The sequence below is a fragment of the Pseudophryne corroboree genome, chromosome 2 (assembly GCF_028390025.1).
Source record: "Pseudophryne corroboree isolate aPseCor3 chromosome 2, aPseCor3.hap2, whole genome shotgun sequence".
NCBI lineage: Eukaryota > Metazoa > Chordata > Amphibia > Anura > Myobatrachidae > Pseudophryne > Pseudophryne corroboree.
This window is the reverse complement of record NC_086445.1, coordinates 387106512-387119554: the sequence shown is the minus strand read 5'-3', so window position 1 is coordinate 387119554 and position 13043 is coordinate 387106512. Positions and strand designations below refer to the sequence as shown.

Below are 13043 nucleotides of genomic sequence, written 5' to 3'. Positions count from 1 at the left end.
CATTACATTGCACGGAGATTGATAGTTGCATAGGAGCAGATAATATTGAGATACAACAGCTCAAACTTAGAGCATTATAAAAGACATCAGAAGCTCATATACTGTATGAGCCTTGTGATAGACAAGATAATGAATACTTGAAATCCTGGTACAGTATGTTATTTATGGTACATCAAAAGAACTGAAGAGCTTTTCTGGAGTAAGAGAAACTTTAGGGACAATTATTTAGTGTGCAAATAATGAACCTGCATTTATTTGAATATATTTGTTGTAACCAGTGATATACAACTGGCATCATCTATTGTAGTACTGGGATGTAGTTATGTGACCGGCGGTCACAATACCTCCCCTACATCCCGCCCCCAACACAATGCCGACCAACAGGGACTATTCCCACTCGCGGGTGTCCACGAAACCCACAGAGTGGAAATATAACCCGTGGCAACTGCAGGTCGACACCGAGCCCGCAGCGTGGAGAGAGCAGCAAGCTGCCGGCGTCGGTAATACACACAGTTCTTAGTAGGGAAGTGGTTACATAACTGTGACGTTGTAACTAACTAGCTACTAATCGATAAATGAGGATTATAAAAAAAAAATTAAAAAAAGGGTTCGAATTAACATTACTTGATACCAGAAACTGAGTAACAGGTATTCGCATTTATGAATAAAAACCACAGTGCACAGCCTTGTTAGTAATTATTTAAACACATTTTTTTTCTTTTTCTATCTATTTTGCCTTTCACTTGAAACAGCTCTATTATACGGCATACAGTATACAAGCACACATTCAAATTTTGAATATATGTGCAATAACTGTAGAATTATGGTTGTAATGTCTGTATTTTAAAAGCATATTAAAAAAGAAAATAAGTTTGTTTTAATAGAATTTAGATGAAGAAGGGATTGAGTGCATCCCTGCGTAAACAGATTCCTTTTTATTTTGTACATTTAGTCTGTATACCTTTGAATCCGTGAATAGCACCTGCAAAATACACCTAGGTGACATGTTTTACCCTATTTGTTGTGAATATTTGTAGATTCCCTTGATCGTTATTTACTGTGGACCTATTTCTCTTAGTGAGGGATACCTTTCCAAGAGGGCATTGCTTGAAAGCTTATAGAGTCTATTTGCTTCACATCTAGCCTATTTAACAAGAAGGGGTGAGTTGTTAAAGCTTCTAAATCAGGGGTGGTCTACCAGTCAGAGACAAAGAGCCAAGAAATCTTGTTAGGTACATCAAAGAGCCGACTTCGAGCCGAAGGCGCTGGGGTGTGACCTTGTGCCTGCTAGGCCACGCCCCTGGTATAAAATACATTGGAAAAGCCAGATCCAACATAAAATACAATGAAAAAGCCACTTCTACACCAAATAATTGAAAAAGCCAGATCCGCATAAAATATATTGAAAAGCCAGATTCACATAATACACTTCAGTTCCCCCTTGTGTCACTCCAGCCAGCACCCGCCTGTGTAACTCCAGCCAGCTCCCCCATGTGTATTTGGCTCCTTCAGTTCTCAGTCTACGTAGTGCTGCTGCATGTCTGGCTGAAATGCAGCGGTTTACAGATCTCGTGGTCACGTGACTGAGTGTTGGGAGCCACATTTAAATAAAAAAAGAGCCGCATGTGGCTCAAGAGCCACGCGTTGGCCACCACTGTTCTAAATCAACAAGTGGTTGTGTTGCCCTTAGCAACTAATGATATACTCTATTGCAGTCTAGAAAATTAGGCAGAATATGATTGGTTTTTATGGGCAACACCTCCACTTCCCATTAAAAAGTTTTAGTACATCTATCCAATTGTTTGTGGTTCACACACAGACCTTTTGCACAGGTTTGCCTCTACACCAGAGGGATGAGTGCATTTGGTATTGACTGCTTTAAGCATAGTAATTAGTGTAGAAACTTGGATTCAACTGTGGGCAATGTCTGCAATGTACCATAGCAACAATGTGTGGCAAATGGCAGTAACGGCACTTCATATTGACCCACCCCTCCCAATATTGCGGAATGAGAACCCAAGTCTGCCATTTCCGTGGTACTGTAGGTGTGGCATAAGGAAGTACTGGCTCACTCCTAATGGAATCAAACACCTACACTGAACCTGAAAATATAGAAGGGAGTTCACAGTAACAAAAGAGGATAGAGTCCTGCCCGATTTGAGCTTACAATCTAATTTAATTCTCACATGACACTATCCTGCCACACAGAGCGCTGACCAAACCACATTATCACCACAAGCTAACAGGTCACTGCCTCCTGCTGAGGGTAACCTGATATCTGGCTGCATATGTTAAGCTACTAATTAAAATTACCTCCTTAGGCTTTCAAAAAATAAAAACAAACAAACAAACAGGACACGTCTGTTGTATTGTTGTAAGATATTTCTCGAGGAACTAAAACACAATAATAGCATTTCCAGCACATTACTAAGGACTAAGTTCAATGGGGTCAATTCTATTCGGCAACTAAAGAATAGCGCCGGGAATTAGCTCCCGACGCTATTCAATTCAGCTAAAGTTAAGTCGGCGATGTCCCGTTCTCGCCGACTTAACAGGTAGTTTTGTCGGGAGAACGGGCATTCTCCGACTTAACTACCCGGCGCGAGGCTGATTCCCGACAGAATCAGCCTTGCGCCGGCCGCGAGGCAGCACTTTTGTCGGGTTTCTTCTCTCATCCCCCGGGGATGAGAGAAGAATTCCCGACAATTGCGGGCAACTAGTAGCAGAATTGAATAGCGTCGGGAGCTAATTCCCGGCGCTATTCTTTAGTTGCCGAATAGAATTGACCCCAATAAATGCAAAGACCTCAATAAATAAAAGTAAATCTAGATACACAAAAAACTAATAACCAATTTAAGTGAACTAGTATTTCTTGGACATGTTTTCAGTACAGATGCTAAAGTGCAAACGGTCCCAACACACAGGCACATGCCCACAATCTCCAGGAATATACTCTATAAAAGGCACTGTGAAATAAATAACACGTCAGTTACCAGAAATATAAACAAGTCTGAGAGATGAGCCAAGTTGTTTACGACTACTATTATTACACAATATACTATTTTGCCTGACGGGTCATGCTGTGCCATAAATGGGTCTATCACTGTGGTAGATTAGTGACCTTTAGCAAAGTTACCTTCCACTCAATAGAGAATGGCTTAGATTACCAATAAATGGAAATATATTATAAAATGTAAACAAACTTGCATTCAAATGTTTTTAATCACGCTTCATTGAGACAATGAAGTAGAAAGTACCAATTTTAATGTAATGTACAGTTCAGAATAGAATCAGAGCTACCAGTTTGAGCAAACTCCTGTCCTTGGGTCAGGCAAAACAGACAGAGCTCAAGGACCCATGCGATACATCCGATTATTAGCATGCAACCCATAGGTCTGCAAACTCGGTCCTCATTACCCCACAGGTTTGCAGGTAAACCAGCAGGTGCACAGGTGTATTAATTACTCACAGACATTTTAAAAGGTCCACAGGTAGAGTTAATTATTTCACTTGCTATTCTGTGAGGAGACCTGCAAAACATGCACTGTGTGGGATAATGGGGACAGAGTTTGCAGACCTATGATGTAACCAGTCTGGTGCAGTCAATGAATGACAGGATTGGGAGCCCTCACTGGGGTCAATTCAATTTGCAGATAGTTGAATAGCGCCGGGAATTAGCTCCCGGCGCTATTCAATACAGCGCCATGTGACACTTAATTGTCAGGAATTCTTCTCTCCCCCCCAGGGCTGCGAGCAGAAATCCAACAAAAGTGCTGGCGCGAGGCTGATTCTGTCGGGAATCAGCATCGCGCCGGGCAGTTAAGTCAGAGAATATCCATTCTCCCGAAAAATCAACCTGTTAAGTCTGGGAGAACGGGCATTCGCCAACTTAACATGAGCAAAATTGAATAGCGTTGGGAGCTAATTCCCGGTGCTATTCAACTGTCGGCAAATTGAATTGACCCCAATGATCAAGTCCAATCCTATCAAAATGTAACCAGCCTAAAAAGGTCATTATGAGGGATATCAAATTAGCCAATTACCCTGCAGCTAATTGCTGAGCTGTAGTAATCCAATTAGAGGGGATTGCCCTGCACGTGAATCCCCGAAGTCACACTGAACCTCGCAGCTCCACGAGACGCGAGATAAAGTACACGTAGAAATGGCAAAATCTGGTTCACATTCGGGGGGGGGGGGGGGGGACATTGATTCCGCAGTTTACATGGAATTAGTGGGTTTCCGCGTCTGAATCACAATTTGTTTGAGCTCGCAAAAGAGTCTATTTAATTGGCAGCAAACTGAATAGCCCCCTATGTATGGTCAACATTAGGGTATAAACTAACTGGACAACCATGGTGCACTATATTCAGTATACCGACCGCAGTGCAGGGGAGAGACCTGGGAGCCTTCCTGACCAGCGGAGCTGTGACAGAAAATGGCGCCGTGTGCTGAGGAGATAGGCCCCGCCCCTTTTCCGGCGGGCTCGTCTCCCGCTATTTAGTACATTTAGGCAGGGGTAAATATCTCCATATAGCCTCTGGGGCTATATGGGAGGTATTTTTAGCCTTTTTAAAGGTTTACATTTGCCTCCCAGGGCGCCCCCCCCCAGCGCCCTGCACCCTCAGTGACTGCCGTGTGAAGTGTGCTGAGAGGAAAATGGCGCACAGCTGCAGTGCTGTGCGCTACCTTAAGAAGACTGCAGGAGTCTTCAGCCGCCGATTCTGGACCTCTTCTTGCTTCAGCATCTGTGAGGGGGCCGGCGGCGTGGCTCCGGTGACCATCCAGGCTGTACCTGTGATCGTCCCTCTGGAGCTTCATGTCCAGTAGCCAAGAAGCCAATCCATCCTGCACGCAGGTGAGTTCACTTCTTCTCCCCTCTGTCCCTCGTTGCAGTGATCCTGTTGCCAGCAGGAATCACTGTAAAATAAAAAACCTAAGCTAAACTCTCTAAGCAGCTCTTTATGAGAGCCACCTAGAATTGCACCCTTCTCGGCCGGGCACAAAAATCTAACTGGAGTCTGGAGGAGGGTCATAGGGGGAGGAGCCAGTACACACCACCTGACCTGTAAAAGCTTTACTTTTGTGCCCTGTCTCCTGCGGAGCCGCTATTCCCCCTGGTCCTTTCAGGAACCCCAGCATCCACTTAGGACGATAGAGAAACTGTAGTTATCTACCACATGGTCAGCTTTCACAAACACCAGAATAACCTTTAATGTACAGATGTGTCCATATACATCTAACCTCCCTGCACATTGGCCCTCATTCCGAGTTGATCGCTCGCAAGGCGATTTTAGCAGAGTTGCTCACGCTAAGCCGCCGCCTACTGGGAATGTATCTTAGCTTCTTAAAATTGCGACCGATGTATTCGCAATATTGCGATTACAAACTACTTAGCAGTTTCAGAGTAGCTTCAGACTTACTCGGCATCTGCGATCAGTTCAGTGCTTGTCGTTCCTGGTTTGACGTCACAAACACACCCAGCGTTCGCCCAGACACTCCCCCGTTTCCCCGGCCACTCCTGCGTTTTTTCCGGAAACGGTAGCGTTTTTTCCCGCACGCCCATAAAACGGCCTGTTTCCGCCCAGTAACACCCATTTCCTGTCAATCACACTACGATCGCCGGAGCGATGAAAAAGCCGTGAGTAAAAATACTATCTCCATTGTAAAATTACTTGGCGCAGTCGCAGTGCGAATATTGCGCATGCGTACTAAGCGGAATTTCACTGCGATGCGATGAAAAATACCGAGCGAACGACTCGGAATGAGGGCCATTAAACAGCCCTTCTAGTCACACCATACCAACATACTCAGCGATCCCTGTTTCTTTGTGCTTCAGTGCTGACAAATACCGGCAGGTACTTATCCATCATGCAATGGTAAGGTAGACATCTGATTGGCTCCAAATTTATTCTGCAGCATGACAACAACCCCAAACATACAGCCAAGGTCATTAAGAACTATCTTCGGCATAAAGAACAACAAGGAGTCCTGGAAGTGATGATATGATAAGACTTCCTTCAAAAACTGTGCAGAAGGAAGGGGAAAGGGGAAAGGACAAAGAAAGAAAAACACTGGGTTCCACAGGGAATACATTGAGGTGTAGAGTTGGAACTTGATCCAGAGGCACCAACAGGCTAACGCTTTGACTGTTCCCAGGATGCATTTCATGGCCTCCTCTATAACCTCGCCTCCGGACACTGGAGCTCAGTTTCGTTAACCTGTCCAATGCAGTAGCAGGTAAAAGAAGGCAGATGTTCGTCACATAGAACCACATTCTCACAACAGGAGAAGGGACCAGCGGCTAATGTCATATAAACCCAAAAAAGCTAAGTGCGTCAGGGTGGCCGCCCCGTGAAACTCCGTGTACCTTGCAGAAAGAGATTTAACTATGGTAAGTCTACCATAAATCTCCTTTTCTGCAGCAGGGTACACTGATCCACAGGGAATATTTCGGGGATGTCCTAAAGCAGTTCCTCATAGGAGGGGACGATCGTAGTGGGCACAAGAACCCGGCGTCCAAAGGAAGCATCCAGGGAGGCAGAAGTATCAAAGGCATAAAACCTAATGACTGTTCACCGAGAACAACGTAGCCGCCTTGCACAACTGTCCAGCGGACGTGCCTCGGGGGGCGCGCCCAAGAAGGTCCAACAGACTGAGTAGAATGGGCTTTGATAGCAGCAGGAGCTGGAAGACCAGCCTGTGCAATCACAATTCTAATCTATCTGGCCAAGGTTTGCTTATTTGCAGGCCAGCCACATTTGTGAAAACCAAAAAAGTACAAAAAGAGTATCGGACCTTCTGAGAGAGGCAGTCCTCTCCACGTAAATACGGAGAGCCCGTACCACATCCAAAAACCGCTTTTTGGAGGACAAACCAGAAGAGAAAAGCCAGAAACACAACCTCTTGGTTAAGGTGAAAAGATGACACCACCTTAGGTAAATAACCTGGGCAAGTTCGAAGAACTGCCCGGTCACGGTGAAAGATCAGAAAGGGCGGACGACAGGACAAAGGTACTAAGTCCGAAACCCTCCTAGCAGAGACAATAGCCAGCGGAAACACGACCTAAAGCGATTAATTTATTTAAGGTCCACAGACTGAAGAGGTTGAAATGGAGACTCGTGGAGGGCATGCAAGACAACAGACAGATCCCATGTAGCCACAGCAGGGACATGGGAGGCTGAATCCGTAAAACGCCTTGAGTGAAAGTATGAACGTCAGGAATAGACGCAATCTTCCTCTGAAACCACACTGCCAAGGCAGAAATATGAACCTTGAGGGATGCCAGACGAAAGCCTAAGTCTAGGCCTTGTTGCAGAAAAGCCAAAAGTTTGGAAGTTTTGAAACTGTATGCATCATAATTCTTAGCAGCACACCAGGTGAAGTAAGAATTCCAGACCCTGTAATAAATTAGTGCAGAAGCCGGTTTGCAGGCCTTCAACATAGTTTAGATAACCGCCTCAGAGAATCCTTTGGCCCTCAGAAGTGAAGCTTCAAGAGCCACGCCGTCAAATAAAGTCTGGCCAGGTCCAGGTAAACACAAGGGCCCTGAACGAGGAGGTCTGGGTCGTTGAGGATGAAGAAAAAGAAGAAGAGGACGCTCGATCAACAGACCCTTCAGGTCTGAGAACCAATGTCGTCTGGGCCACGCTGCAGCCACTAGAAGTAGCATTCCACCTTCTTGCTTGAACATCCGTAGTACCCTGGGCAGAAGTGACACTGGAGGGAACACGTAGGGCAGCCGAAAGTTCCATGGAATTGCCAGTGCACCTATGAATGCTGCTTGAGGATCCCTTGTCCTTGATCCGAAGACCGGAACCTTGTGGTTGTGTCGAGACGCCATCTGGTCTACTTCTAGTAGGCCCCACTTGTCCACTACGAGTCTATGAAGACTCTACTCTCCAGCGTGCACGTTCTAACGACTGAGGAAATCCGTTTCCCAGTGGAGGACTCCGGGAATGAACACCGCCGATATTGCTGGCAGATGGCATTCCGCCCAACGAAGGATTTTTGACACTTCTGTCATTGCCATGCGGCTTCGAATGCCGCCTTGATGAATTATGTACGATACTGTGGTGGCGTTGTCCGATTGTACTTAAACAGGCCTGTTCTGTATCAGAGGGAGGTCAAGCGTCAACGCATTGAACACTGCACACATTCTAGATTGTTTATCAGGAGGAGAGATTCCTCCTTGGTCCACCGACCCTGGAGAGAGAGTTGCTCTAACACCGCACCCCAACCCTGCATACTGGCGTCCGCTGTCAGCAGGACCCAGTTGGAGATCCAGAAGGGACGGCCCCTGCTCAACTGTTGGTCCTGTAGCCACCTGCTCAGTGACAGACGAATCTCCGGAGTCAAGGAGATCATTTGAGACCTGATCCGATGGGGCAGGCCGTCCCACTTGGCAAGGATCAACCGCTGCAGATGGCGGAAATGAAATGGAGCGTACTCTACCATGTCGAAAGCAGACACCATGAGGCCTAGTACTTGCATCGCCGAGTGCATCAACACTCTTGGGCAAGAAAGGAAGCATCTGATCCTGTCCTGAAGTTTTAGGACTTTCTCTGGAGACAGAAACAGTCTTTGGCTGTGTGTGTCCAGCAGTGCACCATGCTCCAAGCAGGGACTCAGCGAGGACTTTTTCCAGTTGATGAGCCACCCGTGGGCTTGTAGGAATTGGACCATCAAGAACATCTTGGGAGTTCGCTAGGATCAGCAAGTCATTCAGATACGGCAGGATCCTGATTCCCAGATGGCGGAGAAGGGCCGTCATCACGGCCATAACCTTGGTGAAGATCCGAGGGGCCGTGGCCAGTCCAAATGGCCAGGAATTGATAATGTCGGTTGCCAATAGCAAACCGCAGATATTGCTGATGCGATATGGCAATAGGTTTATGCAGGTAAGTATCCTGTATGTTCAGGGATACCATATAGTCTTCGGGTTCCATGGCCAGTACAATAGAGTGCAGAGTTTCCATACGGAATTTGAACACTCTCACAAATTTGTTCAATGATTTGGAGGTTGAGTATAGGCTGGGAGGACCCATTGGGTTTCGGGACTAGAAACAGGGTCGATTAATATCCCCTGCCTCTCTGGTACAGAGGTACCGGCAATACCACTCCTGTGTCCAGGAGGGATCGCACAACCAGGTGCAGAGCTTGCGCTTTCAACGGATCTGAAGGAATAACCGTCGCGCAGAACTGACGAGGGGGACGTCTCTTGAAAGAGACATTGTACCCGTGAGAGACAACTTCCCGTACCCAGGCGTCTGGAGTGATCCTTAACCAGACCTGGGTGAATTGCAGAAGTCGGCCTCCCACTCTGGGATCCACAGGGGGAGGCTCGGCCCGTCATGCAGCAGGCTTGTCTTGTTTGGAAGCAGGCTGACGGGCAGTCCAGGATTGTTTAGCTTTGGGCTTAGAGGTTTTGGAAGCACGAGCCTGTCTCAGGAACGCCTGACCCTTTGCTTTGCCAGGAGGTCGAAAAGACCGAAAAGTAGTACTCTTATCCAGAAGGATTAGTACTTTGGAGAAACGCAGTCTTAGCAGTCGCCAAGTCAGTCACAAACTTATTCAGATCTTCGCCAAAGAGGATGTCTCCCTTAAAAGGGAGCACCTCCAAGGTCTTTTTGGAGTCCAGGTCCACCTTCCAGGACCTCAACCACAGAATTCGGCGAGCCAGTATAGACGTAGTAGACGCCTTGGCCGCCATCACATCTGCCTCAGAGGACACCTCCTGAATATAGTGGGAGGCGGTGGTAATATTAGACAGATATTGTCTGGCAGTATCAGAAATCTCCTGAGGTAGCTCTTCCTCTAATGCCTGAAGCCATGCTTCAATTCCTTTTGCAGCCCAGGAGGCTGCTATAGTGGGCCTATGTACAGCACCAGTAAGGGAGTAAATAGACTTCAGGCATACCTCCACACGCTTATCTGTCGGTTCCTTCGGTGAGGCGACAGTGGTGACAGGCAGAGTAGAGGACACCACAAGACGGGCGACAGGAGAGTCCACCGGCGGTGAATTTTCCCCCTTGTTACTCAACTCTGCAGGGATAGGAGAGCGAGTTAGCATCTTTTAAGACAGGGAGAATTTCTTTCCTGCAGAAGACCAGGATTCCTGCATGGCACCCGGTACACAAACCATCAGTTAAAACCTCCCCCTCAGGTAAATCCTTGGTGCAAGCACTACATGATCCAGAAGCGTCAGCGGATTTCCCGCCCTGTGTGGCAGACATTATAGGGAATGTAGCCGTAGAGCATAACAGTACAATATACTGTAGCCAGACAAATACAATACTTGCAAATAACCCCCTGATTTATGTGACCGTAAACACAGGACACACTGAGAATTAAAGCAGTATGAGGTGACTGAAATACACAGTAAATAAGAATTTACTTACCGATAATTCTATTTCTCGTAGTCCGTAGTGGATGCTGGGAACTCCGTAAGGACCATGGGGAATAGCGGCTCCGCAGGAGACAGGGCACATCTAAAGAAAGCTTTAGGATCACCTGGTGTGCACTGGCTCCTCCCCCTATGACCCTCCTCCAAGCCTCAGTTAGGATACTGTGCCCGGACGAGCGTACACAATAAGGAAGGATTTTGAATCCCGGGTAAGACTCATACCAGCCACACCAATCACACTGTACAACTTGTGATCTGAACCCAGTTAACAGCATGATAATAGAGAAGCCTCTATAAAAGATGGCTCACTACAACAATAACCCGAATTTTTTGGTAACAATAATTATGTACCAGTATTGCAGACAATCCGCACTTGGGATGGGCGCCCAGCATCCACTACGGACTACGAGAAATAGAATTATCGGTAAGTAAATTCTTATTTTCTCTGACGTCCTAGTGGATGCTGGGAACTCCGTAAGGACCATGGGGATTATACCAAAGCTCCCAAACGGGCGGGAGAGTGCGGATGACTCTGCAGCACCGAATGAGAGAACTCCAGGTCCTCCTCAGCCAGGGTATCAAATTTGTAGACGTTTACAAACGTATTTGCTCCTGACCAAGTAACTGCTCGGCAAAGTTGTAAAGCCGAGACCCCTCGGGCAGCTGCCCAAGATGAGCCCACCTTCCTTGTGGAGTGGGCATTTTAAGATTTTTGGCTGTGGCAGGCCTGCCACAGAATGTGCAAGCTGAATTGTACTACAAATCCAACGAGCAATCGTCTGCTTAGAAGCAGGAGCACCCAGTTTGTTGGGTGCATACAGGATAAACAGCGAGTCAGATTTTCTGACTCCAGCCGTCCTGGAAACATATATTTTCAGGGCCCTGACCACGTCAAGCAACTTGGAATCCTCCAAGTCCTTAGTAGCCGCAGGTACCACAATAGGTTGCTTCATGTGAAATGCAGAAACCACCTTAGGTAGAAATTGAGGACAAGTCCTCAATTCTGCCCTGTCAGAATGAAATATTAAATAAGGGCTTTTATATGATAAAGCCGCCAGTTCTGACACACGCCTGGCTGAAGCCAGGGCTAACAGCATCGTCACCTTCCATGTGAGATATTTTAAGTCTACAGTGGTGAGTGGTTCAAACCAATGTGACTTTAGGAAACTCAACACAACATTGAGATCCCAAGGTGCCACTGGAGGCACAAAAGGAGGCTGTATATGCAGTACCCCTTTTACAAATGTCTGAACTTCAGGCACTGAAGCCAGTTCCTTTTGGAAGAAAATCGACAGGGCCGAAATTTGAACTTTAATGGGCCCTAATTTTAGGCCCATAGACAGTCCTGTTTGCAGGAAATGGAGGAAACGACCCAGTTGAAATTCCTCTGTAGGGGCCTTCTTGGCCTCCCACCACGCAACATATTTTCGCCAAATGCGGTGATAATGTTTTGCGGTTACGTCCTTCCTGGCCTTGACCAGGGTAGGGATGACTTCATCTGGAATGCCTTTTTCCTTCAGGATCCGGCGTTCAACCGCCAAGCCGTCAAACGCAGCCGCGGTAAGTCTTGGAACAGACAAGGCCCCTGCTGGAGCAGGTCCTTTCTTAGAGGTAGAGGCCACGGTTCGTCCGTGAGCATCTCTTGAAGTTCCGGATACCAAGTCCTTCTTGGCCAATCCGGAACCACGAGTATAGTTCTTACTCCTCTCCTTCTTATGATTCTCAGTACTTTTGGTATGAGAGGCAGAGGAGGGAACACATACACTGACTGGTACACCCACGGTGTTACCAGAGCGTCCACCGCTATTGCCTGAGGGTCCCCTGACCTGGCGCAATATCTGTCTAGTTTTTTGTTTAGACGGGACGCCATTATGTCCACCTTTGGTTTTTCCCAACGGTTTACAATCAGGTGGAAGACTTCTGGGTGAAGTCCCCACTCTCCCGGGTGAAGGTCGTGTCTGCTGAGGAAGTCTGCTTCCCAGTTGTCCACTCCCGGAATGAACACTGCTGACAGTGCTATCACATGATTTTCCGCCCAGCGAAGAATCCTTGCAGCTTCTGCCATTGCCCCCCTGCTTCCCGTGCCGCCCTGTCTGTTTACGTGGGCGACTGACGTGATGTTGTCCGATTGGATCAATACCGCCTGACCCTGAAGCAGGGGTTTCGCTTGACTTAGGGCATTGTAAATGGCCCTTAGTTCCAGAATGTTTATATGAAGAGATGTCTCCAGGCTTGACCATAAGCCCTGGAAATTCCTTCCCTGTGTGACTGCTCCCCAGCCTCGCAGGCTGGCATCCGTGGCCACCAGGACCCAGTCCCGAATGCCGAATCTGCGGCCCTCTAGAAGATGAGCACTCTGCAACCACCACAGGAGGGATACCCTTGTCCCCGGTGACAGGGTTATCCGCTGAAGCATCTGAAGATGCGACCCGGACCATTTGTCCAGTAGGTTCCACTGGAAAGTCTTGCGTGGAATCTGCCGAATGGGATTGCTTCGTAGGAAGCCACCATTTTTACCCAGAACCCTTGTGCATTGATGCACTGAGACTTGGTTCGGTTTTAGGAGGTTCCTGACTAGCTCGGATAACTCCCTGGCTTTCTCCTCCGGGAGAAACACCTTCTTTCTGGACTGTGTCCAGGA

General features: G+C 47.4%; 1 protein-coding gene across 9 annotated transcripts in view; it reads right to left on the bottom strand.

Moving 5' to 3' along the window:
• Positions 1–13043, bottom strand: part of HERC2 (HECT and RLD domain containing E3 ubiquitin protein ligase 2) — a 618496-nt gene that overhangs the window by 586842 nt on the left and 18611 nt on the right. The window lies entirely within an intron of this gene.